At 77.2% G+C, this 26,342-nt stretch overlaps 15 non-coding genes across 15 annotated transcripts; all 15 read right to left on the reverse strand.

Annotated features, from left to right (window-relative positions):
* Positions 1-530: 530 nt before the first annotated feature.
* On the reverse strand, positions 531-649 carry LOC119254021 (5S ribosomal RNA). The gene has a single exon (XR_005127245.1). It is a non-coding gene; the product is annotated as a 5S ribosomal RNA (ribosomal RNA).
* Positions 650-2,282: 1,633 nt separating this feature from the next.
* Positions 2,283-2,401, reverse strand: LOC119254033 (5S ribosomal RNA). Its single transcript, XR_005127256.1, has one exon. It is a non-coding gene; the product is annotated as a 5S ribosomal RNA (ribosomal RNA).
* Positions 2,402-4,037: 1,636 nt separating this feature from the next.
* Positions 4,038-4,156, reverse strand: LOC119254040 (5S ribosomal RNA). The gene has a single exon (XR_005127263.1). It is a non-coding gene; the product is annotated as a 5S ribosomal RNA (ribosomal RNA).
* A 1,665-nt stretch (positions 4,157-5,821) lies between these two features.
* LOC119254042 (5S ribosomal RNA) lies at positions 5,822-5,940 on the reverse strand. The gene has a single exon (XR_005127264.1). It is a non-coding gene; the product is annotated as a 5S ribosomal RNA (ribosomal RNA).
* Positions 5,941-7,604: 1,664 nt separating this feature from the next.
* Positions 7,605-7,723, reverse strand: LOC119254043 (5S ribosomal RNA). Its single transcript, XR_005127265.1, has one exon. It is a non-coding gene; the product is annotated as a 5S ribosomal RNA (ribosomal RNA).
* A 1,666-nt stretch (positions 7,724-9,389) lies between these two features.
* Positions 9,390-9,508, reverse strand: LOC119254022 (5S ribosomal RNA). The gene has a single exon (XR_005127246.1). It is a non-coding gene; the product is annotated as a 5S ribosomal RNA (ribosomal RNA).
* Positions 9,509-11,173: 1,665 nt separating this feature from the next.
* On the reverse strand, positions 11,174-11,292 carry LOC119254023 (5S ribosomal RNA). Its single transcript, XR_005127247.1, has one exon. It is a non-coding gene; the product is annotated as a 5S ribosomal RNA (ribosomal RNA).
* A 1,665-nt stretch (positions 11,293-12,957) lies between these two features.
* LOC119254024 (5S ribosomal RNA) lies at positions 12,958-13,076 on the reverse strand. The gene has a single exon (XR_005127248.1). It is a non-coding gene; the product is annotated as a 5S ribosomal RNA (ribosomal RNA).
* Positions 13,077-14,739: 1,663 nt separating this feature from the next.
* On the reverse strand, positions 14,740-14,858 carry LOC119254026 (5S ribosomal RNA). Its single transcript, XR_005127249.1, has one exon. It is a non-coding gene; the product is annotated as a 5S ribosomal RNA (ribosomal RNA).
* Positions 14,859-16,520: 1,662 nt separating this feature from the next.
* On the reverse strand, positions 16,521-16,639 carry LOC119254027 (5S ribosomal RNA). The gene has a single exon (XR_005127250.1). It is a non-coding gene; the product is annotated as a 5S ribosomal RNA (ribosomal RNA).
* A 1,666-nt stretch (positions 16,640-18,305) lies between these two features.
* On the reverse strand, positions 18,306-18,424 carry LOC119254028 (5S ribosomal RNA). Its single transcript, XR_005127251.1, has one exon. It is a non-coding gene; the product is annotated as a 5S ribosomal RNA (ribosomal RNA).
* Positions 18,425-20,091: 1,667 nt separating this feature from the next.
* On the reverse strand, positions 20,092-20,210 carry LOC119254029 (5S ribosomal RNA). The gene has a single exon (XR_005127252.1). It is a non-coding gene; the product is annotated as a 5S ribosomal RNA (ribosomal RNA).
* A 1,665-nt stretch (positions 20,211-21,875) lies between these two features.
* On the reverse strand, positions 21,876-21,994 carry LOC119254030 (5S ribosomal RNA). Its single transcript, XR_005127253.1, has one exon. It is a non-coding gene; the product is annotated as a 5S ribosomal RNA (ribosomal RNA).
* Positions 21,995-23,652: 1,658 nt separating this feature from the next.
* Positions 23,653-23,771, reverse strand: LOC119254031 (5S ribosomal RNA). The gene has a single exon (XR_005127254.1). It is a non-coding gene; the product is annotated as a 5S ribosomal RNA (ribosomal RNA).
* A 1,663-nt stretch (positions 23,772-25,434) lies between these two features.
* LOC119254032 (5S ribosomal RNA) lies at positions 25,435-25,553 on the reverse strand. Its single transcript, XR_005127255.1, has one exon. It is a non-coding gene; the product is annotated as a 5S ribosomal RNA (ribosomal RNA).
* Between the last annotated feature and the right edge of the window lie 789 nt (positions 25,554-26,342).

Here is a 26,342-nt window from a genome sequence, read left to right on the forward strand (position 1 = left end):
GGGGCGGCGGGACCCCCGCCCCGCAGAGGAGCAGGTGCCTGAGGGGGGGGTGGGCGTCGTGGTCAGCCGGGCTGGCAGGCAGGGGCCCAGGCAGGAGGGGCCCGGGCCTGTGGGGAGTGGGGTGGAGCCCCGGCGCAGGCCAGCGGCAGAGCCCCGGGGTCCGGCGGAAGGCCGACAGCAAAGGGCCCAGGGGCCGAGGGGCCGAGGGCCATCTCGCCGGCGATGCCCGGCCGGCCTGCCGAGACCGAAGGCGGGAGACAGGGGTGTGGGCACACACGGAGGCGAGCCCATGACCCCGACGAAGACGACGACGACCACGACCACGGGGCGGACGCACTGAAGGCAGCCAGGATGGAGTCGGCCTTCCCGCCCGGGAAGCCAAAGGACCACAGGCCCCGAAGGGCAGGGGCCGGCAGCCCCTCCCCGAGCCAGGCCCGGGCGCCAGTGCGTCGGAGGCCAGGCAAGGAAGGGGCTGCGGCGGGCCCGGCGCAGGCCCAAAAGGGGACAAGAGGCCGGGGACGAGCCGCAAAAGCCTACAGCACCCGGTATTCCCAGGCGGTCTCCCATCCAAGTACTAACCAGGCCCGACCCTGCTTAGCTTCCGAGATCAGACGAGATCGGGCGCGTTCAGGGTGGTATGGCCGTAGACGCCAGCAGCCGCCCCGGCGCTCCCCAAGAAGCTGCCGCCCGCATCCCCGGCGCGGCTGGGAGCCCGGGGTCCCGCGCGCCGCTCCCCTGGCGCGCGCCCACACCGGCCCGGCGCGGACCCGCGCGCCCCGTCCGGCCCCGCAAGGCCCGGCCCGGCACCGGCTGCCAGCCGCCCCGCCGCCCGCCGCCGCCGAGCCAGACGCGGCCCCCAGGGCGCTGCGGCGCTTGGGGAACGCTTCCCTGGGCTCTGCGGCCCTGGGCCCGGCTCGCCCCCACCTGGCCACCTCGCCTCTGCTTCTGCCTCTGCCTCTGCCACTGCCACGGGGTTGGCAGGGCAGGAGGAGCCCCGGTTGGGGCGGCCCCAGGCCACGCCCCGCCCCGGCCCGCCCCGAGCCCCACACCCACAGCTGCCTGCTGGGCCTTCCTTGCCCCCAAGGCCCGGCCGGCCCGCCCCGCGCCGCCCCCGCGCCGCCCCTCCCCCCTCCCCTCCCCTCCCCTCCCTCCCTTGCCCTCCCCTTCCCTCCCTGGGGACCTCAGGCTGACTGGCGCTCCAGCCCGCCCCCAAGGGCCCCAGCCTGAGTGGGGGCCTGGGGCCCGGCCCGCCATCTTGAATCCTGGGGCTGGCGGCCCCCGCCAGCCCGCAGGTGTTTGGGCGCCCGCCCGCAGTACCCACGGGCGTCCCCGGTACCCGGGTCGGCCCCAGCAGGGCCACGGGGGCTGGCGTCCGCTGGCTGGGGGCAGGCCGTGCCCTGGGCCAGGCGACCCCAGGCCGGCGAGGAGGGGGCCGCTTGTAGCTGCGGCGGCCAGCGTCCATTCGGGCCCTGCGGGGCCGCTGGCCGGGTCGGGGACGCGCGCCTGCCGGCGCCTGGGCTGTCAGAGGCCGAGCAGCGAGGCGGGCCACGCCAGCCTGTGGAGGCAGGGTGGGTGCCGAGCTGCCCGCCAGCTCCAAGGCCCGGGGTGCTGGGCTGCGCCGGCCGCCCGCCCCGAGCGGGCCCTATGTGTGTGTGTGTGTGTGTGTGTGTGTGTGTGCGTGCGGGCCTGTGTTGTGTGTGCGTGTGGTATGTGTGTGTGCCCGCGGGCAAGCGCGTGGATGCTGCGTCTTGGCGGCGGGACCCCCGCCCCCAGAGGAGCAGGTGCACTGAGGGGGGGGGGGTCGTGGTCAGCCGGGCTGGCAGGCAGGGGCCCAGGCAGGAGGGGCCCGGGGCCTGTGGGAGTGGGTGGAGCCCCGGCGCAGGCCAGCGGCAGAGGCCCCGGGGTCCGGCGGAAGGCCGACAGCAAAGGGCCCAGGGGCCGAGGGGCCGAGGGCCATCTCGCCGGCGATGCCCCGGCCGGCCTGCCGAGACCGAAGGCGGGAGACAGGGGTGTGGGCACACACGGAGGCGAGCCCATGACCCCGACGAAGACGACGACGACCACGACCACGGGGCGGACGCACTGAAGGCAGCCAGGATGGAGTCGGCCTTCCCGCCCGGGAAGCCAAAGGACCACAGGCCCCGAAGGGCAGGGGCCGGCAGCCCCTCCCCGAGAGCCAGGCCCGGGCGCCAGTGCGTCGGAGGCCAGGCAAGGAAGGGGCTGCGGCGGGCCCGGCGCAGGCCCAAAAGGGGACAAGAGGGGCCGGGGGACGAGCCCGCAAAAGCCTACAGCACCCGGTATTCCCAGGCGGTCTCCCATCCAAGTACTAACCAGGCCCGACCCTGCTTAGCTTCCGAGATCAGACGAGATCGGGCGCGTTCAGGGTGGTATGGCCGTAGACGCCAGCAGCCGCCCCGGCGCTCCCAAGAAGCTGCCGCCCGCATCCCCGGCGCGGCTGGGAGCCCGGGGTCCCGCGCGCCGCTCCCCTGGCGCGCGCCCCACACCGGCCCCGGCGCGGACCCGCGCGGCCCGTCCGCCCCGCAAGGCCCGGCCCGGCCACCGGCTGCCAGCCGCCGGCCGCCGCCGCCGCGCCGCCGAGCCAGACGCGGCCCCAGGGCGCTGCGGCGCTGGCTTGGGGAACGCTTCCCTGGGCTCTGCGGCCCTGGGCCCGGCTCGCCCCCACCTGGCCACCTCGCCTCTGCTTCTGCCTCTGCCTCTGCCACTGCCACGGGGTTGGCAGGGCAGGAGGAGCCCCCGGTTGGGGCGGCCCCAGGCCACGCCCCCGCCCGGCCCGCCCCGAGCCCCCACACCCACAGCTGCCTGCTGGGCCTTCCTTTGCCCCCAAGGCCCGGCCCGGCCCGCCCCCGCGCCGCCCCCGCGCCGCCCCCTCCCTCCCCTCCCCTCCCTCCCCTCCCTTGCCCTCCCCTTCCCTCCCTGGGGACCTCAGGCTGACTGGCGCTCCAGCCCGGCCCCCAGGGCCCCAGCCTGAGTGGGGGCCTGGGGCCCGGCCCGCCATCTTGAATCCTGGGGCCTGGCGGCCCCCGCCAGCCCGCAGGTGTTTGGGCGCCCGCCCGCAGTACCCACGGGCGTCCCCGGTACCCGGGTCGGCCCCAGCAGGGCCACGGGGGCTGGCGTCCGCTGGCTGGGGGCAGGCCGTGCCCTGGGCCAGGCGACCCCAGGCCGGCGAGGAGGGGGCCGCTTGTAGCTGCGGCGGCCAGCGTCCATTCGGGCCCTGCGGGGCCGCTGGCCGGGTCGGGGACGCGCGCCTGCCGGCGCCTGGGCTGTCAGAGGCCGAGCAGCGAGGCGGGCCACGCCAGCCTGTGGAGGCAGGGTGGGTGCCGAGCTGCCCGCCAGCTCCAAGGCCCGGGTGCTGGGCTGCGCCGGCCGCCCGCCCCGAGCGGGCCCTATGTGTGTGTGTGTGTGCGTGCGGGCCTGTGTTGTGTGTGCGTGTGCGTATGTGTGTGTGCCCGCGGGCAAGCGCGTGGATGCTGCGTCTTGGGGGCGGCGGGACCCCCGCCCCCGCAGAGGAGCAGGTGCACTGAGGGGGGGGGTGGGCGTCGTGGTCAGCCGGGCTGGCAGGCAGGGGCCCAGGCAGGAGGGGCCCGGGGCCTGTGGGAGTGGGTGGAGCCCCGGCGCAGGCCAGCGGCAGAGGCCCCGGGGTCCGGCGGAAGGCCGACAGCAAAGGGCCCAGGGGCCGAGGGGCCGAGGGCCATCTCGCCGGCGATGCCCCGGCCGGCCTGCCGAGACCGAAGGCGGGAGACAGGGGTGTGGGCACACACGGAGGCGAGCCCATGACCCCGACGAAGACGACGACGACCACGACCACGGGGCGGACGCACTGAAGGCAGCCAGGATGGAGTCGGCCTTCCCGCCCGGGAAGCCAAAGGACCACAGGCCCCGAAGGGCAGGGGCCGGCAGCCCCTCCCCGAGAGCCAGGCCCGGGCGCCAGTGCGTCGGAGGCCAGGCAAGGAAGGGGCTGCGGCGGGCCCGGCGCAGGCCCAAAAGGGGACAAGAGGGGCCGGGGACGAGCCCGCAAAAGCCTACAGCACCCGGTATTCCCAGGCGGTCTCCCATCCAAGTACTAACCAGGCCCGACCCTGCTTAGCTTCCGAGATCAGACGAGATCGGGCGCGTTCAGGGTGGTATGGCCGTAGACGCCAGCAGCCGCCCCGGCGCTCCCCAAGAAGCTGCCGCCCGCATCCCCGGCGCGGCTGGGAGCCCGGGGTCCCGCGCGCCGCTCCCCTGGCGCGCGCCCCACCGGCCCCGGCGCGGACCCGCGCGGCCCCGTCCGGCCCCGCAAGGCCCGGCCCGGCCACCGGCTGCCAGCCGCCGGCCGCCGCCGCCGCCGCCGCCGCCGAGCCAGACGCGGCCCCCAGGGCGCTGCGGCGCTGGCTTGGGGAACGCTTCCCTGGGCTCTGCGGCCCTGGGCCCGGCTCGCCCCCACCTGGCCACCTCGCCTCTGCTTCTGCCTCTGCCTCTGCCACTGCCACGGGGTTGGCAGGGCAGGAGGAGCCCCCGGTTGGGGCGGCCCCAGGCCACGCCCCCGCCCCGGCCCGCCCCGAGCCCCCACACCCACAGCTGCCTGCTGGGCCTTCCTTTGCCCCCAAGGCCCGGCCCGGCCCGCCCCGCGCGCCCCCCGCGCCGCCCCTCCCCTCCCCTCCCCTCCCCTCCCCTCCCTTGCCCTCCCTTCCCTCCCTGGGGACCTCAGGCTGACTGGCGCTCCAGCCCGGCCCCCAAGGGCCCCAGCCTGAGTGGGGGCCTGGGGCCCGGCCCGCCATCTTGAATCCTGGGGCCTGGCGGCCCCCGCCAGCCCGCAGGTGTTTGGGCGCCCGCCCGCAGTACCCACGGGCGTCCCCGGTACCCGGGTCGGCCCCAGCAGGGCCACGGGGGCTGGCGTCCGCTGGCTGGGGGCAGGCCGTGCCCTGGGCCAGGCGACCCCAGGCCGGCGAGGAGGGGGCCGCTTGTAGCTGCGGCGGCCAGCGTCCATTCGGGCCCTGCGGGGCCGCTGGCCGGGTCGGGGACGCGCGCCTGCCGGCGCCTGGGCTGTCAGAGGCCGAGCAGCGAGGCGGGCCACGCCAGCCTGTGGAGGCAGGGTGGGTGCCGAGCTGCCCGCCAGCTCCAAGGCCCGGGGTGCTGGGCTGCGCCGGCCGCCCGCCCCGAGCGGGCCCTATGTGTGTGTGTGTGTGTGTGTGTGTGTGTGTGTGTGCGTGCGGGCCTGTGTTGTGTGTGCGTGTGGGTATGTGTGTGTGCCCGCGGGCAAGCGCGTGGATGCTGCGTCTTGGGGGCGGCGGGACCCCCGCCCCCGCAGAGGAGCAGGTGCACTGAGGGGGGGGGTGGGCGTCGTGGTCAGCCGGGCTGGCAGGCAGGGGCCCAGGCAGGAGGGGCCCGGGGCCTGTGGGAGTGGGTGGAGCCCCGGCGCAGGCCAGCGGCAGAGGCCCCGGGGTCCGGCGGAAGGCCGACAGCAAAGGGCCCAGGGGCCGAGGGGCCGAGGGCCATCTCGCCGGCGATGCCCCGGCCGGCCTGCCGAGACCGAAGGCGGGAGACAGGGGTGTGGGCACACACGGAGGCGAGCCCATGACCCCGACGAAGACGACGACGACCACGACCACGGGGCGGACGCACTGAAGGCAGCCAGGATGGAGTCGGCCTTCCCGCCCGGGAAGCCAAAGGACCACAGGCCCCGAAGGGCAGGGGCCGGCAGCCCCTCCCCGAGAGCCAGGCCCGGGCGCCAGTGCGTCGGAGGCCAGGCAAGGAAGGGGCTGCGGCGGGCCCGGCGCAGGCCCAAAAGGGGACAAGAGGGGCCGGGGGACGAGCCCGCAAAAGCCTACAGCACCCGGTATTCCCAGGCGGTCTCCCATCCAAGTACTAACCAGGCCCGACCCTGCTTAGCTTCCGAGATCAGACGAGATCGGGCGCGTTCAGGGTGGTATGGCCGTAGACGCCAGCAGCCGCCCCGGCGCTCCCCAAGAAGCTGCCGCCCGCATCCCCGGCGCGGCTGGGAGCCCGGGGTCCCGCGCGCCGCTCCCCTGGCGCGCGCCCCACACCGGCCCCGGCGCGGACCCGCGCGGCCCCGTCCGGCCCCGCAAGGCCCGGCCCGGCCACCGGCTGCCAGCCGCCGGCCGCCGCCGCCGCCGCCGCCGAGCCAGACGCGGCCCCCAGGGCGCTGCGGCGCTGGCTTGGGGAACGCTTCCCTGGGCTCTGCGGCCCTGGGCCCGGCTCGCCCCCACCTGGCCACCTCGCCTCTGCTTCTGCCTCTGCCTCTGCCACTGCCACGGGGTTGGCAGGGCAGGAGGAGCCCCCGGTTGGGGCGGCCCCAGGCCACGCCCCCGCCCCGGCCCGCCCCGAGCCCCCACACCCACAGCTGCCTGCTGGGCCTTCCTTTGCCCCCAAGGCCCGGCCCGGCCCGCCCCCGCGCCGCCCCCCGCGCCGCCCCTCCCCTCCCTCCCCCCCCTCCCCTCCCCTCCCTTGCCCTCCCCTTCCCTCCCTGGGGACCTCAGGCTGACTGGCGCTCCAGCCCGGCCCCCAAGGGCCCCAGCCTGAGTGGGGGCCTGGGGCCCGGCCCGCCATCTTGAATCCTGGGGCCTGGCGGCCCCCGCCAGCCCGCAGGTGTTTGGGCGCCCGCCCGCAGTACCCACGGGCGTCCCCGGTACCCGGGTCGGCCCCAGCAGGGCCACGGGGGCTGGCGTCCGCTGGCTGGGGGCAGGCCGTGCCCTGGGCCAGGCGACCCCAGGCCGGCGAGGAGGGGGCCGCTTGTAGCTGCGGCGGCCAGCGTCCATTCGGGCCCTGCGGGGCCGCTGGCCGGGTCGGGGACGCGCGCCTGCCGGCGCCTGGGCTGTCAGAGGCCGAGCAGCGAGGCGGGCCACGCCAGCCTGTGGAGGCAGGGTGGGTGCCGAGCTGCCCGCCAGCTCCAAGGCCCGGGGTGCTGGGCTGCGCCGGCCGCCCGCCCCGAGCGGGCCCTATGTGTGTGTGTGTGTGTGTGTGTGTGTGTGCGTGCGGGCCTGTGTTGTGTGTGCGTGTGGGTATGTGTGTGTGCCCGCGGGCAAGCGCGTGGATGCTGCGTCTTGGGGGCGGCGGGACCCCCGCCCCCGCAGAGGAGCAGGTGCACTGAGGGGGGGGGTGGGCGTCGTGGTCAGCCGGGCTGGCAGGCAGGGGCCCAGGCAGGAGGGGCCCGGGGCCTGTGGGAGTGGGTGGAGCCCCGGCGCAGGCCAGCGGCAGAGGCCCCGGGGTCCGGCGGAAGGCCGACAGCAAAGGGCCCAGGGGCCGAGGGGCCGAGGGCCATCTCGCCGGCGATGCCCCGGCCGGCCTGCCGAGACCGAAGGCGGGAGACAGGGGTGTGGGCACACACGGAGGCGAGCCCATGACCCCGACGAAGACGACGACGACCACGACCACGGGGCGGACGCACTGAAGGCAGCCAGGATGGAGTCGGCCTTCCCGCCCGGGAAGCCAAAGGACCACAGGCCCCGAAGGGCAGGGGCCGGCAGCCCCTCCCCGAGAGCCAGGCCCGGGCGCCAGTGCGTCGGAGGCCAGGCAAGGAAGGGGCTGCGGCGGGCCCGGCGCAGGCCCAAAAGGGGACAAGAGGGGCCGGGGGACGAGCCCGCAAAAGCCTACAGCACCCGGTATTCCCAGGCGGTCTCCCATCCAAGTACTAACCAGGCCCGACCCTGCTTAGCTTCCGAGATCAGACGAGATCGGGCGCGTTCAGGGTGGTATGGCCGTAGACGCCAGCAGCCGCCCCGGCGCTCCCCAAGAAGCTGCCGCCCGCATCCCCGGCGCGGCTGGGAGCCCGGGGTCCCGCGCGCCGCTCCCCTGGCGCGCGCCCCACACCGGCCCCGGCGCGGACCCGCGCGGCCCCGTCCGGCCCCGCAAGGCCCGGCCCGGCCACCGGCTGCCAGCCGCCGGCCGCCGCCGCCGCCGCCGCCGAGCCAGACGCGGCCCCCAGGGCGCTGCGGCGCTGGCTTGGGGAACGCTTCCCTGGGCTCTGCGGCCCTGGGCCCGGCTCGCCCCCACCTGGCCACCTCGCCTCTGCTTCTGCCTCTGCCTCTGCCACTGCCACGGGGTTGGCAGGGCAGGAGGAGCCCCCGGTTGGGGCGGCCCCAGGCCACGCCCCCGCCCCGGCCCGCCCCGAGCCCCCACACCCACAGCTGCCTGCTGGGCCTTCCTTTGCCCCCAAGGCCCGGCCCGGCCCGCCCCCGCGCCGCCCCCGCGCCGCCCCTCCCCTCCCTCCCCTCCCCTCCCCTCCCCTCCCTTGCCCTCCCCTTCCCTCCCTGGGGACCTCAGGCTGACTGGCGCTCCAGCCCGGCCCCCAAGGGCCCCAGCCTGAGTGGGGGCCTGGGGCCCGGCCCGCCATCTTGAATCCTGGGGCCTGGCGGCCCCCGCCAGCCCGCAGGTGTTTGGGCGCCCGCCCGCAGTACCCACGGGCGTCCCCGGTACCCGGGTCGGCCCCAGCAGGGCCACGGGGGCTGGCGTCCGCTGGCTGGGGGCAGGCCGTGCCCTGGGCCAGGCGACCCCAGGCCGGCGAGGAGGGGGCCGCTTGTAGCTGCGGCGGCCAGCGTCCATTCGGGCCCTGCGGGGCCGCTGGCCGGGTCGGGGACGCGCGCCTGCCGGCGCCTGGGCTGTCAGAGGCCGAGCAGCGAGGCGGGCCACGCCAGCCTGTGGAGGCAGGGTGGGTGCCGAGCTGCCCGCCAGCTCCAAGGCCCGGGGTGCTGGGCTGCGCCGGCCGCCCGCCCCGAGCGGGCCCTATGTGTGTGTGTGTGTGTGTGTGTGTGTGTGTGCGTGCGGGCCTGTGTTGTGTGTGCGTGTGGGTATGTGTGTGTGCCCGCGGGCAAGCGCGTGGATGCTGCGTCTTGGGGGCGGCGGGACCCCCGCCCCCGCAGAGGAGCAGGTGCACTGAGGGGGGGGGTGGGCGTCGTGGTCAGCCGGGCTGGCAGGCAGGGGCCCAGGCAGGAGGGGCCCGGGGCCTGTGGGAGTGGGTGGAGCCCCGGCGCAGGCCAGCGGCAGAGGCCCCGGGGTCCGGCGGAAGGCCGACAGCAAAGGGCCCAGGGGCCGAGGGGCCGAGGGCCATCTCGCCGGCGATGCCCCGGCCGGCCTGCCGAGACCGAAGGCGGGAGACAGGGGTGTGGGCACACACGGAGGCGAGCCCATGACCCCGACGAAGACGACGACGACCACGACCACGGGGCGGACGCACTGAAGGCAGCCAGGATGGAGTCGGCCTTCCCGCCCGGGAAGCCAAAGGACCACAGGCCCCGAAGGGCAGGGGCCGGCAGCCCCTCCCCGAGAGCCAGGCCCGGGCGCCAGTGCGTCGGAGGCCAGGCAAGGAAGGGGCTGCGGCGGGCCCGGCGCAGGCCCAAAAGGGGACAAGAGGGGCCGGGGGACGAGCCCGCAAAAGCCTACAGCACCCGGTATTCCCAGGCGGTCTCCCATCCAAGTACTAACCAGGCCCGACCCTGCTTAGCTTCCGAGATCAGACGAGATCGGGCGCGTTCAGGGTGGTATGGCCGTAGACGCCAGCAGCCGCCCCGGCGCTCCCCAAGAAGCTGCCGCCCGCATCCCCGGCGCGGCTGGGAGCCCGGGGTCCCGCGCGCCGCTCCCCTGGCGCGCGCCCCACACCGGCCCCGGCGCGGACCCGCGCGGCCCCGTCCGGCCCCGCAAGGCCCGGCCCGGCCACCGGCTGCCAGCCGCCGGCCGCCGCCGCCGCCGCCGCCGAGCCAGACGCGGCCCCCAGGGCGCTGCGGCGCTGGCTTGGGGAACGCTTCCCTGGGCTCTGCGGCCCTGGGCCCGGCTCGCCCCCACCTGGCCACCTCGCCTCTGCTTCTGCCTCTGCCTCTGCCACTGCCACGGGGTTGGCAGGGCAGGAGGAGCCCCCGGTTGGGGCGGCCCCAGGCCACGCCCCCGCCCCGGCCCGCCCCGAGCCCCCACACCCACAGCTGCCTGCTGGGCCTTCCTTTGCCCCCAAGGCCCGGCCCGGCCCGCCCCCGCGCCGCCCCCCGCGCCGCCCCCTCCCCTCCCTCCCCTCCCCTCCCCTCCCTTGCCCTCCCCTTCCCTCCCTGGGGACCTCAGGCTGACTGGCGCTCCAGCCCGGCCCCCAAGGGCCCCAGCCTGAGTGGGGGCCTGGGGCCCGGCCCGCCATCTTGAATCCTGGGGCCTGGCGGCCCCCGCCAGCCCGCAGGTGTTTGGGCGCCCGCCCGCAGTACCCACGGGCGTCCCCGGTACCCGGGTCGGCCCCAGCAGGGCCACGGGGGCTGGCGTCCGCTGGCTGGGGGCAGGCCGTGCCCTGGGCCAGGCGACCCCAGGCCGGCGAGGAGGGGGCCGCTTGTAGCTGCGGCGGCCAGCGTCCATTCGGGCCCTGCGGGGCCGCTGGCCGGGTCGGGGACGCGCGCCTGCCGGCGCCTGGGCTGTCAGAGGCCGAGCAGCGAGGCGGGCCACGCCAGCCTGTGGAGGCAGGGTGGGTGCCGAGCTGCCCGCCAGCTCCAAGGCCCGGGGTGCTGGGCTGCGCCGGCCGCCCGCCCCGAGCGGGCCCTATGTGTGTGTGTGTGTGTGTGTGTGTGTGTGTGTGCGTGCGGGCCTGTGTTGTGTGTGCGTGTGGGTATGTGTGTGTGCCCGCGGGCAAGCGCGTGGATGCTGCGTCTTGGGGGCGGCGGGACCCCCGCCCCCGCAGAGGAGCAGGTGCACTGAGGGGGGGGGTGGGCGTCGTGGTCAGCCGGGCTGGCAGGCAGGGGCCCAGGCAGGAGGGGCCCGGGGCCTGTGGGAGTGGGTGGAGCCCCGGCGCAGGCCAGCGGCAGAGGCCCCGGGGTCCGGCGGAAGGCCGACAGCAAAGGGCCCAGGGGCCGAGGGGCCGAGGGCCATCTCGCCGGCGATGCCCCGGCCGGCCTGCCGAGACCGAAGGCGGGAGACAGGGGTGTGGGCACACACGGAGGCGAGCCCATGACCCCGACGAAGACGACGACGACCACGACCACGGGGCGGACGCACTGAAGGCAGCCAGGATGGAGTCGGCCTTCCCGCCCGGGAAGCCAAAGGACCACAGGCCCCGAAGGGCAGGGGCCGGCAGCCCCTCCCCGAGAGCCAGGCCCGGGCGCCAGTGCGTCGGAGGCCAGGCAAGGAAGGGGCTGCGGCGGGCCCGGCGCAGGCCCAAAAGGGGACAAGAGGGGCCGGGGGACGAGCCCGCAAAAGCCTACAGCACCCGGTATTCCCAGGCGGTCTCCCATCCAAGTACTAACCAGGCCCGACCCTGCTTAGCTTCCGAGATCAGACGAGATCGGGCGCGTTCAGGGTGGTATGGCCGTAGACGCCAGCAGCCGCCCCGGCGCTCCCCAAGAAGCTGCCGCCCGCATCCCCGGCGCGGCTGGGAGCCCGGGGTCCCGCGCGCCGCTCCCCTGGCGCGCGCCCCACACCGGCCCCGGCGCGGACCCGCGCGGCCCCGTCCGGCCCCGCAAGGCCCGGCCCGGCCACCGGCTGCCAGCCGCCGGCCGCCGCCGCCGCCGCCGCCGAGCCAGACGCGGCCCCCAGGGCGCTGCGGCGCTGGCTTGGGGAACGCTTCCCTGGGCTCTGCGGCCCTGGGCCCGGCTCGCCCCCACCTGGCCACCTCGCCTCTGCTTCTGCCTCTGCCTCTGCCACTGCCACGGGGTTGGCAGGGCAGGAGGAGCCCCCGGTTGGGGCGGCCCCAGGCCACGCCCCCGCCCCGGCCCGCCCCGAGCCCCCACACCCACAGCTGCCTGCTGGGCCTTCCTTTGCCCCCAAGGCCCGGCCCGGCCCGCCCCCGCGCCCCCCGCGCGCCCCCCTCCCCTCCCTCCCCTCCCCTCCCCTCCCCTCCCTTGCCCTCCCCTTCCCTCCCTGGGGACCTCAGGCTGACTGGCGCTCCAGCCCGGCCCCCAAGGGCCCCAGCCTGAGTGGGGGCCTGGGGCCCGGCCCGCCATCTTGAATCCTGGGGCCTGGCGGCCCCCGCCAGCCCGCAGGTGTTTGGGCGCCCGCCCGCAGTACCCACGGGCGTCCCCGGTACCCGGGTCGGCCCCAGCAGGGCCACGGGGGCTGGCGTCCGCTGGCTGGGGGCAGGCCGTGCCCTGGGCCAGGCGACCCCAGGCCGGCGAGGAGGGGGCCGCTTGTAGCTGCGGCGGCCAGCGTCCATTCGGGCCCTGCGGGGCCGCTGGCCGGGTCGGGGACGCGCGCCTGCCGGCGCCTGGGCTGTCAGAGGCCGAGCAGCGAGGCGGGCCACGCCAGCCTGTGGAGGCAGGGTGGGTGCCGAGCTGCCCGCCAGCTCCAAGGCCCGGGGTGCTGGGCTGCGCCGGCCGCCCGCCCCGAGCGGGCCCTATGTGTGTGTGTGTGTGTGTGTGTGTGTGTGTGCGTGCGGGCCTGTGTTGTGTGTGCGTGTGGGTATGTGTGTGTGCCCGCGGGCAAGCGCGTGGATGCTGCGTCTTGGGGGCGGCGGGACCCCCGCCCCCGCAGAGGAGCAGGTGCACTGAGGGGGGGGGTGGGCGTCGTGGTCAGCCGGGCTGGCAGGCAGGGGCCCAGGCAGGAGGGGCCCGGGGCCTGTGGGAGTGGGTGGAGCCCCGGCGCAGGCCAGCGGCAGAGGCCCCGGGGTCCGGCGGAAGGCCGACAGCAAAGGGCCCAGGGGCCGAGGGGCCGAGGGCCATCTCGCCGGCGATGCCCCGGCCGGCCTGCCGAGACCGAAGGCGGGAGACAGGGGTGTGGGCACACACGGAGGCGAGCCCATGACCCCGACGAAGACGACGACGACCACGACCACGGGGCGGACGCACTGAAGGCAGCCAGGATGGAGTCGGCCTTCCCGCCCGGGAAGCCAAAGGACCACAGGCCCCGAAGGGCAGGGGCCGGCAGCCCCTCCCCGAGAGCCAGGCCCGGGCGCCAGTGCGTCGGAGGCCAGGCAAGGAAGGGGCTGCGGCGGGCCCGGCGCAGGCCCAAAAGGGGACAAGAGGGGCCGGGGGACGAGCCCGCAAAAGCCTACAGCACCCGGTATTCCCAGGCGGTCTCCCATCCAAGTACTAACCAGGCCCGACCCTGCTTAGCTTCCGAGATCAGACGAGATCGGGCGCGTTCAGGGTGGTATGGCCGTAGACGCCAGCAGCCGCCCCGGCGCTCCCCAAGAAGCTGCCGCCCGCATCCCCGGCGCGGCTGGGAGCCCGGGGTCCCGCGCGCCGCTCCCCTGGCGCGCGCCCCACACCGGCCCCGGCGCGGACCCGCGCGGCCCCGTCCGGCCCCGCAAGGCCCGGCCCGGCCACCGGCTGCCAGCCGCCGGCCGCCGCCGCCGCCGCCGCCGAGCCAGACGCGGCCCCCAGGGCGCTGCGGCGCTGGCTTGGGGAACGCTTCCCTGGGCTCTGCGGCCCTGGGCCCGGCTCGCCCCCACCTGGCCACCTCGCCTCTGCTTCTGCCTCTGCCTCTGCCACTGCCACGGGGTTGGCAGGGCAGGAGGAGCCCCCGGTTGGGGCGGCCCCAGGCCACGCCCCCGCCCCGGCCCGCCCCGAGCCCCCACACCCACAGCTGCCTGCTGGGCCTTCCTTTGCCCCCAAGGCCCGGCCCGGCCCGCCCCCGCGCCGCCCCCCGCGCCGCCCCCTCCCCTCCCCTCCCCTCCCCTCCCCTCCCTTGCCCTCCCCTTCCCTCCCTGGGGACCTCAGGCTGACTGGCGCTCCAGCCCGGCCCCCAAGGGCCCCAGCCTGAGTGGGGGCCTGGGGCCCGGCCCGCCATCTTGAATCCTGGGGCCTGGCGGCCCCCGCCAGCCCGCAGGTGTTTGGGCGCCCGCCCGCAGTACCCACGGGCGTCCCCGGTACCCGGGTCGGCCCCAGCAGGGCCACGGGGGCTGGCGTCCGCTGGCTGGGGGCAGGCCGTGCCCTGGGCCAGGCGACCCCAGGCCGGCGAGGAGGGGGCCGCTTGTAGCTGCGGCGGCCAGCGTCCATTCGGGCCCTGCGGGGCCGCTGGCCGGGTCGGGGACGCGCGCCTGCCGGCGCCTGGGCTGTCAGAGGCCGAGCAGCGAGGCGGGCCACGCCAGCCTGTGGAGGCAGGGTGGGTGCCGAGCTGCCCGCCAGCTCCAAGGCCCGGGGTGCTGGGCTGCGCCGGCCGCCCGCCCCGAGCGGGCCCTATGTGTGTGTGTGTGTGTGTGTGTGTGTGTGTGCGTGCGGGCCTGTGTTGTGTGTGCGTGTGGGTATGTGTGTGTGCCCGCGGGCAAGCGCGTGGATGCTGCGTCTTGGGGGCGGCGGGACCCCCGCCCCCGCAGAGGAGCAGGTGCACTGAGGGGGGGGTGGGCGTCGTGGTCAGCCGGGCTGGCAGGCAGGGGCCCAGGCAGGAGGGGCCCGGGGCCTGTGGGAGTGGGTGGAGCCCCGGCGCAGGCCAGCGGCAGAGGCCCCGGGGTCCGGCGGAAGGCCGACAGCAAAGGGCCCAGGGGCCGAGGGGCCGAGGGCCATCTCGCCGGCGATGCCCCGGCCGGCCTGCCGAGACCGAAGGCGGGAGACAGGGGTGTGGGCACACACGGAGGCGAGCCCATGACCCCGACGAAGACGACGACGACCACGACCACGGGGCGGACGCACTGAAGGCAGCCAGGATGGAGTCGGCCTTCCCGCCCGGGAAGCCAAAGGACCACAGGCCCCGAAGGGCAGGGGCCGGCAGCCCCTCCCCGAGAGCCAGGCCCGGGCGCCAGTGCGTCGGAGGCCAGGCAAGGAAGGGGCTGCGGCGGGCCCGGCGCAGGCCCAAAAGGGGACAAGAGGGGCCGGGGGACGAGCCCGCAAAAGCCTACAGCACCCGGTATTCCCAGGCGGTCTCCCATCCAAGTACTAACCAGGCCCGACCCTGCTTAGCTTCCGAGATCAGACGAGATCGGGCGCGTTCAGGGTGGTATGGCCGTAGACGCCAGCAGCCGCCCCGGCGCTCCCCAAGAAGCTGCCGCCCGCATCCCCGGCGCGGCTGGGAGCCCGGGGTCCCGCGCGCCGCTCCCCTGGCGCGCGCCCCACACCGGCCCCGGCGCGGACCCGCGCGGCCCCGTCCGGCCCCGCAAGGCCCGGCCCGGCCACCGGCTGCCAGCCGCCGGCCGCCGCCGCCGCCGCCGCCGAGCCAGACGCGGCCCCCAGGGCGCTGCGGCGCTGGCTTGGGGAACGCTTCCCTGGGCTCTGCGGCCCTGGGCCCGGCTCGCCCCCACCTGGCCACCTCGCCTCTGCTTCTGCCTCTGCCTCTGCCACTGCCACGGGGTTGGCAGGGCAGGAGGAGCCCCCGGTTGGGGCGGCCCCAGGCCACGCCCCCGCCCCGGCCCGCCCCGAGCCCCCACACCCACAGCTGCCTGCTGGGCCTTCCTTTGCCCCCAAGGCCCGGCCCCCGGCCCGCCCCGCGCCCCCCGCGCCGCCCCCTCCCCTCCCCTCCCCTCCCCTCCCCTCCCTTGCCCTCCCCTTCCCTCCCTGGGGACCTCAGGCTGACTGGCGCTCCAGCCCGGCCCCCAAGGGCCCCAGCCTGAGTGGGGGCCTGGGGCCCGGCCCGCCATCTTGAATCCTGGGGCCTGGCGGCCCCCGCCAGCCCGCAGGTGTTTGGGCGCCCGCCCGCAGTACCCACGGGCGTCCCCGGTACCCGGGTCGGCCCCAGCAGGGCCACGGGGGCTGGCGTCCGCTGGCTGGGGGCAGGCCGTGCCCTGGGCCAGGCGACCCCAGGCCGGCGAGGAGGGGGCCGCTTGTAGCTGCGGCGGCCAGCGTCCATTCGGGCCCTGCGGGGCCGCTGGCCGGGTCGGGGACGCGCGCCTGCCGGCGCCTGGGCTGTCAGAGGCCGAGCAGCGAGGCGGGCCACGCCAGCCTGTGGAGGCAGGGTGGGTGCCGAGCTGCCCGCCAGCTCCAAGGCCCGGGGTGCTGGGCTGCGCCGGCCGCCCGCCCCGAGCGGGCCCTATGTGTGTGTGTGTGTGTGTGTGTGTGTGTGTGCGTGCGGGCCTGTGTTGTGTGTGCGTGTGGGTATGTGTGTGTGCCCGCGGGCAAGCGCGTGGATGCTGCGTCTTGGGGGCGGCGGGACCCCCGCCCCCGCAGAGGAGCAGGTGCACTGAGGGGGGGGGTGGGCGTCGTGGTCAGCCGGGCTGGCAGGCAGGGGCCCAGGCAGGAGGGGCCCGGGGCCTGTGGGAGTGGGTGGAGCCCCGGCGCAGGCCAGCGGCAGAGGCCCCGGGGTCCGGCGGAAGGCCGACAGCAAAGGGCCCAGGGGCCGAGGGGCCGAGGGCCATCTCGCCGGCGATGCCCCGGCCGGCCTGCCGAGACCGAAGGCGGGAGACAGGGGTGTGGGCACACACGGAGGCGAGCCCATGACCCCGACGAAGACGACGACGACCACGACCACGGGGCGGACGCACTGAAGGCAGCCAGGATGGAGTCGGCCTTCCCGCCCGGGAAGCCAAAGGACCACAGGCCCCGAAGGGCAGGGGCCGGCAGCCCCTCCCCGAGAGCCAGGCCCGGGCGCCAGTGCGTCGGAGGCCAGGCAAGGAAGGGGCTGCGGCGGGCCCGGCGCAGGCCCAAAAGGGGACAAGAGGGGCCGGGGGACGAGCCCGCAAAAGCCTACAGCACCCGGTATTCCCAGGCGGTCTCCCATCCAAGTACTAACCAGGCCCGACCCTGCTTAGCTTCCGAGATCAGACGAGATCGGGCGCGTTCAGGGTGGTATGGCCGTAGACGCCAGCAGCCGCCCCGGCGCTCCCCAAGAAGCTGCCGCCCGCATCCCCGGCGCGGCTGGGAGCCCGGGGTCCCGCGCGCCGCTCCCCTGGCGCGCGCCCCACACCGGCCCCGGCGCGGACCCGCGCGGCCCCGTCCGGCCCCGCAAGGCCCGGCCCGGCCACCGGCTGCCAGCCGCCGGCCGCCGCCGCCGCCGCCGCCGAGCCAGACGCGGCCCCCAGGGCGCTGCGGCGCTGGCTTGGGGAACGCTTCCCTGGGCTCTGCGGCCCTGGGCCCGGCTCGCCCCCACCTGGCCACCTCGCCTCTGCTTCTGCCTCTGCCTCTGCCACTGCCACGGGGTTGGCAGGGCAGGAGGAGCCCCCGGTTGGGGCGGCCCCAGGCCACGCCCCCGCCCCGGCCCGCCCCGAGCCCCCACACCCACAGCTGCCTGCTGGGCCTTCCTTTGCCCCCAAGGCCCGGCCCGGCCCGCCCCCGCGCCGCCCCCCGCGCCGCCCCCTCCCCTCCCCTCCCCTCCCCTCCCCCCTCCCTTGCCCTCCCCTTCCCTCCCTGGGGACCTCAGGCTGACTGGCGCTCCAGCCCGGCCCCCAAGGGCCCCAGCCTGAGTGGGGGCCTGGGGCCCGGCCCGCCATCTTGAATCCTGGGGCCTGGCGGCCCCCGCCAGCCCGCAGGTGTTTGGGCGCCCGCCCGCAGTACCCACGGGCGTCCCCGGTACCCGGGTCGGCCCCAGCAGGGCCACGGGGGCTGGCGTCCGCTGGCTGGGGGCAGGCCGTGCCCTGGGCCAGGCGACCCCAGGCCGGCGAGGAGGGGGCCGCTTGTAGCTGCGGCGGCCAGCGTCCATTCGGGCCCTGCGGGGCCGCTGGCCGGGTCGGGGACGCGCGCCTGCCGGCGCCTGGGCTGTCAGAGGCCGAGCAGCGAGGCGGGCCACGCCAGCCTGTGGAGGCAGGGTGGGTGCCGAGCTGCCCGCCAGCTCCAAGGCCCGGGGTGCTGGGCTGCGCCGGCCGCCCGCCCCGAGCGGGCCCTATGTGTGTGTGTGTGTGTGTGTGTGTGTGTGTGCGTGCGGGCCTGTGTTGTGTGTGCGTGTGGGTATGTGTGTGTGCCCGCGGGCAAGCGCGTGGATGCTGCGTCTTGGGGGCGGCGGGACCCCCGCCCCCGCAGAGGAGCAGGTGCACTGAGGGGGGGGGTGGGCGTCGTGGTCAGCCGGGCTGGCAGGCAGGGGCCCAGGCAGGAGGGGCCCGGGGCCTGTGGGAGTGGGTGGAGCCCCGGCGCAGGCCAGCGGCAGAGGCCCCGGGGTCCGGCGGAAGGCCGACAGCAAAGGGCCCAGGGGCCGAGGGGCCGAGGGCCATCTCGCCGGCGATGCCCCGGCCGGCCTGCCGAGACCGAAGGCGGGAGACAGGGGTGTGGGCACACACGGAGGCGAGCCCATGACCCCGACGAAGACGACGACGACCACGACCACGGGGCGGACGCACTGAAGGCAGCCAGGATGGAGTCGGCCTTCCCGCCCGGGAAGCCAAAGGACCACAGGCCCCGAAGGGCAGGGGCCGGCAGCCCCTCCCCGAGAGCCAGGCCCGGGCGCCAGTGCGTCGGAGGCCAGGCAAGGAAGGGGCTGCGGCGGGCCCGGCGCAGGCCCAAAAGGGGACAAGAGGGGCCGGGGGACGAGCCCGCAAAAGCCTACAGCACCCGGTATTCCCAGGCGGTCTCCCATCCAAGTACTAACCAGGCCCGACCCTGCTTAGCTTCCGAGATCAGACGAGATCGGGCGCGTTCAGGGTGGTATGGCCGTAGACGCCAGCAGCCGCCCCGGCGCTCCCCAAGAAGCTGCCGCCCGCATCCCCGGCGCGGCTGGGAGCCCGGGGTCCCGCGCGCCGCTCCCCTGGCGCGCGCCCCACACCGGCCCCGGCGCGGACCCGCGCGGCCCCGTCCGGCCCCGCAAGGCCCGGCCCGGCCACCGGCTGCCAGCCGCCGGCCGCCGCCGCCGCCGCCGCCGAGCCAGACGCGGCCCCCAGGGCGCTGCGGCGCTGGCTTGGGGAACGCTTCCCTGGGCTCTGCGGCCCTGGGCCCGGCTCGCCCCCACCTGGCCACCTCGCCTCTGCTTCTGCCTCTGCCTCTGCCACTGCCACGGGGTTGGCAGGGCAGGAGGAGCCCCCGGTTGGGGCGGCCCCAGGCCACGCCCCCGCCCCGGCCCGCCCCGAGCCCCCACACCCACAGCTGCCTGCTGGGCCTTCCTTTGCCCCCAAGGCCCGGCCCGGCCCGCCCCCGCGCCGCCCCCCGCGCCGCCCCCTCCCCTCCCCTCCCCTCCCTCCCCTCCCCTCCCTTGCCCTCCCCTTCCCTCCCTGGGGACCTCAGGCTGACTGGCGCTCCAGCCCGGCCCCCAAGGGCCCCAGCCTGAGTGGGGGCCTGGGGCCCGGCCCGCCATCTTGAATCCTGGGGCCTGGCGGCCCCCGCCAGCCCGCAGGTGTTTGGGCGCCCGCCCGCAGTACCCACGGGCGTCCCCGGTACCCGGGTCGGCCCCAGCAGGGCCACGGGGGCTGGCGTCCGCTGGCTGGGGGCAGGCCGTGCCCTGGGCCAGGCGACCCCAGGCCGGCGAGGAGGGGGCCGCTTGTAGCTGCGGCGGCCAGCGTCCATTCGGGCCCTGCGGGGCCGCTGGCCGGGTCGGGGACGCGCGCCTGCCGGCGCCTGGGCTGTCAGAGGCCGAGCAGCGAGGCGGGCCACGCCAGCCTGTGGAGGCAGGGTGGGTGCCGAGCTGCCCGCCAGCTCCAAGGCCCGGGGTGCTGGGCTGCGCCGGCCGCCCGCCCCGAGCGGGCCCTATGTGTGTGTGTGTGTGTGTGTGTGTGTGTGTGCGTGCGGGCCTGTGTTGTGTGTGCGTGTGGGTATGTGTGTGTGCCCGCGGGCAAGCGCGTGGATGCTGCGTCTTGGGGGCGGCGGGACCCCCGCCCCCGCAGAGGAGCAGGTGCACTGAGGGGGGGGTGGGCGTCGTGGTCAGCCGGGCTGGCAGGCAGGGGCCCAGGCAGGAGGGGCCCGGGGCCTGTGGGAGTGGGTGGAGCCCCGGCGCAGGCCAGCGGCAGAGGCCCCGGGGTCCGGCGGAAGGCCGACAGCAAAGGGCCCAGGGGCCGAGGGGCCGAGGGCCATCTCGCCGGCGATGCCCCGGCCGGCCTGCCGAGACCGAAGGCGGGAGACAGGGGTGTGGGCACACACGGAGGCGAGCCCATGACCCCGACGAAGACGACGACGACCACGACCACGGGGCGGACGCACTGAAGGCAGCCAGGATGGAGTCGGCCTTCCCGCCCGGGAAGCCAAAGGACCACAGGCCCCGAAGGGCAGGGGCCGGCAGCCCCTCCCCGAGAGCCAGGCCCGGGCGCCAGTGCGTCGGAGGCCAGGCAAGGAAGGGGCTGCGGCGGGCCCGGCGCAGGCCCAAAAGGGGACAAGAGGGGCCGGGGGACGAGCCCGCAAAAGCCTACAGCACCCGGTATTCCCAGGCGGTCTCCCATCCAAGTACTAACCAGGCCCGACCCTGCTTAGCTTCCGAGATCAGACGAGATCGGGCGCGTTCAGGGTGGTATGGCCGTAGACGCCAGCAGCCGCCCCGGCGCTCCCCAAGAAGCTGCCGCCCGCATCCCCGGCGCGGCTGGGAGCCCGGGGTCCCGCGCGCCGCTCCCCTGGCGCGCGCCCCACACCGGCCCCGGCGCGGACCCGCGCGGCCCCGTCCGGCCCCGCAAGGCCCGGCCCGGCCACCGGCTGCCAGCCGCCGGCCGCCGCCGCCGCCGCCGCCGAGCCAGACGCGGCCCCCAGGGCGCTGCGGCGCTGGCTTGGGGAACGCTTCCCTGGGCTCTGCGGCCCTGGGCCCGGCTCGCCCCCACCTGGCCACCTCGCCTCTGCTTCTGCCTCTGCCTCTGCCACTGCCACGGGGTTGGCAGGGCAGGAGGAGCCCCCGGTTGGGGCGGCCCCAGGCCACGCCCCCGCCCCGGCCCGCCCCGAGCCCCCACACCCACAGCTGCCTGCTGGGCCTTCCTTTGCCCCCAAGGCCCGGCCCGGCCCGCCCCCGCGCCGCCCCCGCGCCGCCCCCCCCTCCCCTCCCCTCCCCTCCCCTCCCCTCCCTTGCCCTCCCCTTCCCTCCCTGGGGACCTCAGGCTGACTGGCGCTCCAGCCCGGCCCCCAAGGGCCCCAGCCTGAGTGGGGGCCTGGGGCCCGGCCCGCCATCTTGAATCCTGGGGCCTGGCGGCCCCCGCCAGCCCGCAGGTGTTTGGGCGCCCGCCCGCAGTACCCACGGGCGTCCCCGGTACCCGGGTCGGCCCCAGCAGGGCCACGGGGGCTGGCGTCCGCTGGCTGGGGGCAGGCCGTGCCCTGGGCCAGGCGACCCCAGGCCGGCGAGGAGGGGGCCGCTTGTAGCTGCGGCGGCCAGCGTCCATTCGGGCCCTGCGGGGCCGCTGGCCGGGTCGGGGACGCGCGCCTGCCGGCGCCTGGGCTGTCAGAGGCCGAGCAGCGAGGCGGGCCACGCCAGCCTGTGGAGGCAGGGTGGGTGCCGAGCTGCCCGCCAGCTCCAAGGCCCGGGGTGCTGGGCTGCGCCGGCCGCCCGCCCCGAGCGGGCCCTATGTGTGTGTGTGTGTGTGTGTGTGTGTGTGTGCGTGCGGGCCTGTGTTGTGTGTGCGTGTGGGTATGTGTGTGTGCCCGCGGGCAAGCGCGTGGATGCTGCGTCTTGGGGGCGGCGGGACCCCCGCCCCCGCAGAGGAGCAGGTGCACTGAGGGGGGGGTGGGCGTCGTGGTCAGCCGGGCTGGCAGGCAGGGGCCCAGGCAGGAGGGGCCCGGGGCCTGTGGGAGTGGGTGGAGCCCCGGCGCAGGCCAGCGGCAGAGGCCCCGGGGTCCGGCGGAAGGCCGACAGCAAAGGGCCCAGGGGCCGAGGGGCCGAGGGCCATCTCGCCGGCGATGCCCCGGCCGGCCTGCCGAGACCGAAGGCGGGAGACAGGGGTGTGGGCACACACGGAGGCGAGCCCATGACCCCGACGAAGACGACGACGACCACGACCACGGGGCGGACGCACTGAAGGCAGCCAGGATGGAGTCGGCCTTCCCGCCCGGGAAGCCAAAGGACCACAGGCCCCGAAGGGCAGGGGCCGGCAGCCCCTCCCCGAGAGCCAGGCCCGGGCGCCAGTGCGTCGGAGGCCAGGCAAGGAAGGGGCTGCGGCGGGCCCGGCGCAGGCCCAAAAGGGGACAAGAGGGGCCGGGGGACGAGCCCGCAAAAGCCTACAGCACCCGGTATTCCCAGGCGGTCTCCCATCCAAGTACTAACCAGGCCCGACCCTGCTTAGCTTCCGAGATCAGACGAGATCGGGCGCGTTCAGGGTGGTATGGCCGTAGACGCCAGCAGCCGCCCCGGCGCTCCCCAAGAAGCTGCCGCCCGCATCCCCGGCGCGGCTGGGAGCCCGGGGTCCCGCGCGCCGCTCCCCTGGCGCGCGCCCCACACCGGCCCCGGCGCGGACCCGCGCGGCCCCGTCCGGCCCCGCAAGGCCCGGCCCGGCCACCGGCTGCCAGCCGCCGGCCGCCGCCGCCGCCGCCGCCGAGCCAGACGCGGCCCCCAGGGCGCTGCGGCGCTGGCTTGGGGAACGCTTCCCTGGGCTCTGCGGCCCTGGGCCCGGCTCGCCCCCACCTGGCCACCTCGCCTCTGCTTCTGCCTCTGCCTCTGCCACTGCCACGGGGTTGGCAGGGCAGGAGGAGCCCCCGGTTGGGGCGGCCCCAGGCCACGCCCCCGCCCCGGCCCGCCCCGAGCCCCCACACCCACAGCTGCCTGCTGGGCCTTCCTTTGCCCCCAAGGCCCGGCCCGGCCCGCCCCCGCGCCGCCCCCCGCGCCGCCCCCTCCCCTCCCCTCCCCTCCCCTCCCTTGCCCTCCCCTTCCCTCCCTGGGGACCTCAGGCTGACTGGCGCTCCAGCCCGGCCCCCAAGGGCCCCAGCCTGAGTGGGGGCCTGGGGCCCGGCCCGCCATCTTGAATCCTGGGGCCTGGCGGCCCCCGCCAGCCCGCAGGTGTTTGGGCGCCCGCCCGCAGTACCCACGGGCGTCCCCGGTACCCGGGTCGGCCCCAGCAGGGCCACGGGGGCTGGCGTCCGCTGGCTGGGGGCAGGCCGTGCCCTGGGCCAGGCGACCCCAGGCCGGCGAGGAGGGGGCCGCTTGTAGCTGCGGCGGCCAGCGTCCATTCGGGCCCTGCGGGGCCGCTGGCCGGGTCGGGGACGCGCGCCTGCCGGCGCCTGGGCTGTCAGAGGCCGAGCAGCGAGGCGGGCCACGCCAGCCTGTGGAGGCAGGGTGGGTGCCGAGCTGCCCGCCAGCTCCAAGGCCCGGGGTGCTGGGCTGCGCCGGCCGCCCGCCCCGAGCGGGCCCTATGTGTGTGTGTGTGTGTGTGTGTGTGTGTGTGCGTGCGGGCCTGTGTTGTGTGTGCGTGTGGGTATGTGTGTGTGCCCGCGGGCAAGCGCGTGGATGCTGCGTCTTGGGGGCGGCGGGACCCCCGCCCCCGCAGAGGAGCAGGTGCACTGAGGGGGGGGTGGGCGTCGTGGTCAGCCGGGCTGGCAGGCAGGGGCCCAGGCAGGAGGGGCCCGGGGCCTGTGGGAGTGGGTGGAGCCCCGGCGCAGGCCAGCGGCAGAGGCCCCGGGGTCCGGCGGAAGGCCGACAGCAAAGGGCCCAGGGGCCGAGGGGCCGAGGGCCATCTCGCCGGCGATGCCCCGGCCGGCCTGCCGAGACCGAAGGCGGGAGACAGGGGTGTGGGCACACACGGAGGCGAGCCCATGACCCCGACGAAGACGACGACGACCACGACCACGGGGCGGACGCACTGAAGGCAGCCAGGATGGAGTCGGCCTTCCCGCCCGGGAAGCCAAAGGACCACAGGCCCCGAAGGGCAGGGGCCGGCAGCCCCTCCCCGAGAGCCAGGCCCGGGCGCCAGTGCGTCGGAGGCCAGGCAAGGAAGGGGCTGCGGCGGGCCCGGCGCAGGCCCAAAAGGGGACAAGAGGGGCCGGGGGACGAGCCCGCAAAAGCCTACAGCACCCGGTATTCCCAGGCGGTCTCCCATCCAAGTACTAACCAGGCCCGACCCTGCTTAGCTTCCGAGATCAGACGAGATCGGGCGCGTTCAGGGTGGTATGGCCGTAGACGCCAGCAGCCGCCCCGGCGCTCCCCAAGAAGCTGCCGCCCGCATCCCCGGCGCGGCTGGGAGCCCGGGGTCCCGCGCGCCGCTCCCCTGGCGCGCGCCCCACACCGGCCCCGGCGCGGACCCGCGCGGCCCCGTCCGGCCCCGCAAGGCCCGGCCCGGCCACCGGCTGCCAGCCGCCGGCCGCCGCCGCCGCCGCCGCCGAGCCAGACGCGGCCCCCAGGGCGCTGCGGCGCTGGCTTGGGGAACGCTTCCCTGGGCTCTGCGGCCCTGGGCCCGGCTCGCCCCCACCTGGCCACCTCGCCTCTGCTTCTGCCTCTGCCTCTGCCACTGCCACGGGGTTGGCAGGGCAGGAGGAGCCCCCGGTTGGGGCGGCCCCAGGCCACGCCCCCGCCCCGGCCCGCCCCGAGCCCCCACACCCACAGCTGCCTGCTGGGCCTTCCTTTGCCCCCAAGGCCCGGCCCGGCCCGCCCCCGCGCCGCCCCCCGCGCCGCCCCCTCCCCTCCCCTCCCCTCCCCTCCCCTCCCTTGCCCTCCCCTTCCCTCCCTGGGGACCTCAGGCTGACTGGCGCTCCAGCCCGGCCCCCAAGGGCCCCAGCCTGAGTGGGGGCCTGGGGCCCGGCCCGCCATCTTGAATCCTGGGGCCTGGCGGCCCCCGCCAGCCCGCAGGTGTTTGGGCGCCCGCCCGCAGTACCCACGGGCGTCCCCGGTACCCGGGTCGGCCCCAGCAGGGCCACGGGGGCTGGCGTCCGCTGGCTGGGGGCAGGCCGTGCCCTGGGCCAGGCGACCCCAGGCCGGCGAGGAGGGGGCCGCTTGTAGCTGCGGCGGCCAGCGTCCATTCGGGCCCTGCGGGGCCGCTGGCCGGGTCGGGGACGCGCGCCTGCCGGCGCCTGGGCTGTCAGAGGCCGAGCAGCGAGGCGGGCCACGCCAGCCTGTGGAGGCAGGGTGGGTGCCGAGCTGCCCGCCAGCTCCAAGGCCCGGGGTGCTGGGCTGCGCCGGCCGCCCGCCCCGAGCGGGCCCTATGTGTGTGTGTGTGTGTGTGTGTGTGTGTGTGCGTGCGGGCCTGTGTTGTGTGTGCGTGTGGGTATGTGTGTGTGCCCGCGGGCAAGCGCGTGGATGCTGCGTCTTGGGGGCGGCGGGACCCCCGCCCCCGCAGAGGAGCAGGTGCACTGAGGGGGGGGTGGGCGTCGTGGTCAGCCGGGCTGGCAGGCAGGGGCCCAGGCAGGAGGGGCCCGGGGCCTGTGGGAGTGGGTGGAGCCCCGGCGCAGGCCAGCGGCAGAGGCCCCGGGGTCCGGCGGAAGGCCGACAGCAAAGGGCCCAGGGGCCGAGGGGCCGAGGGCCATCTCGCCGGCGATGCCCCGGCCGGCCTGCCGAGACCGAAGGCGGGAGACAGGGGTGTGGGCACACACGGAGGCGAGCCCATGACCCCGACGAAGACGACGACGACCACGACCACGGGGCGGACGCACTGAAGGCAGCCAGGATGGAGTCGGCCTTCCCGCCCGGGAAGCCAAAGGACCACAGGCCCCGAAGGGCAGGGGCCGGCAGCCCCTCCCCGAGAGCCAGGCCCGGGCGCCAGTGCGTCGGAGGCCAGGCAAGGAAGGGGCTGCGGCGGGCCCGGCGCAGGCCCAAAAGGGGACAAGAGGGGCCGGGGGACGAGCCCGCAAAAGCCTACAGCACCCGGTATTCCCAGGCGGTCTCCCATCCAAGTACTAACCAGGCCCGACCCTGCTTAGCTTCCGAGATCAGACGAGATCGGGCGCGTTCAGGGTGGTATGGCCGTAGACGCCAGCAGCCGCCCCGGCGCTCCCCAAGAAGCTGCCGCCCGCATCCCCGGCGCGGCTGGGAGCCCGGGGTCCCGCGCGCCGCTCCCCTGGCGCGCGCCCCACACCGGCCCCGGCGCGGACCCGCGCGGCCCCGTCCGGCCCCGCAAGGCCCGGCCCGGCCACCGGCTGCCAGCCGCCGGCCGCCGCCGCCGCCGCCGCCGAGCCAGACGCGGCCCCCAGGGCGCTGCGGCGCTGGCTTGGGGAACGCTTCCCTGGGCTCTGCGGCCCTGGGCCCGGCTCGCCCCCACCTGGCCACCTCGCCTCTGCTTCTGCCTCTGCCTCTGCCACTGCCACGGGGTTGGCAGGGCAGGAGGAGCCCCCGGTTGGGGCGGCCCCAGGCCACGCCCCCGCCCCGGCCCGCCCCGAGCCCCCACACCCACAGCTGCCTGCTGGGCCTTCCTTTGCCCCCAAGGCCCGGCCCGGCCCGCCCCCGCGCCGCCCCCGCGCCGCCCCCTCCCCTCCCCTCCCCTCCCCTCCCCTCCCTTGCCCTCCCCTTCCCTCCCTGGGGACCTCAGGCTGACTGGCGCTCCAGCCCGGCCCCCAAGGGCCCCAGCCTGAGTGGGGGCCTGGGGCCCGGCCCGCCATCTTGAATCCTGGGGCCTGGCGGCCCCCGCCAGCCCGCAGGTGTTTGGGCGCCCGCCCGCAGTACCCACGGGCGTCCCCGGTACCCGGGTCGGCCCCAGCAGGGCCACGGGGGCTGGCGTCCGCTGGCTGGGGGCAGGCCGTGCCCTGGGCCAGGCGACCCCAGGC

This window comes from Talpa occidentalis, unplaced genomic scaffold (assembly GCF_014898055.3).
Source record: "Talpa occidentalis isolate TD23 unplaced genomic scaffold, MPIMG_talOcc4v2.1 talOcc4.271, whole genome shotgun sequence".
Classification (NCBI taxonomy): domain Eukaryota; kingdom Metazoa; phylum Chordata; class Mammalia; order Eulipotyphla; family Talpidae; genus Talpa; species Talpa occidentalis.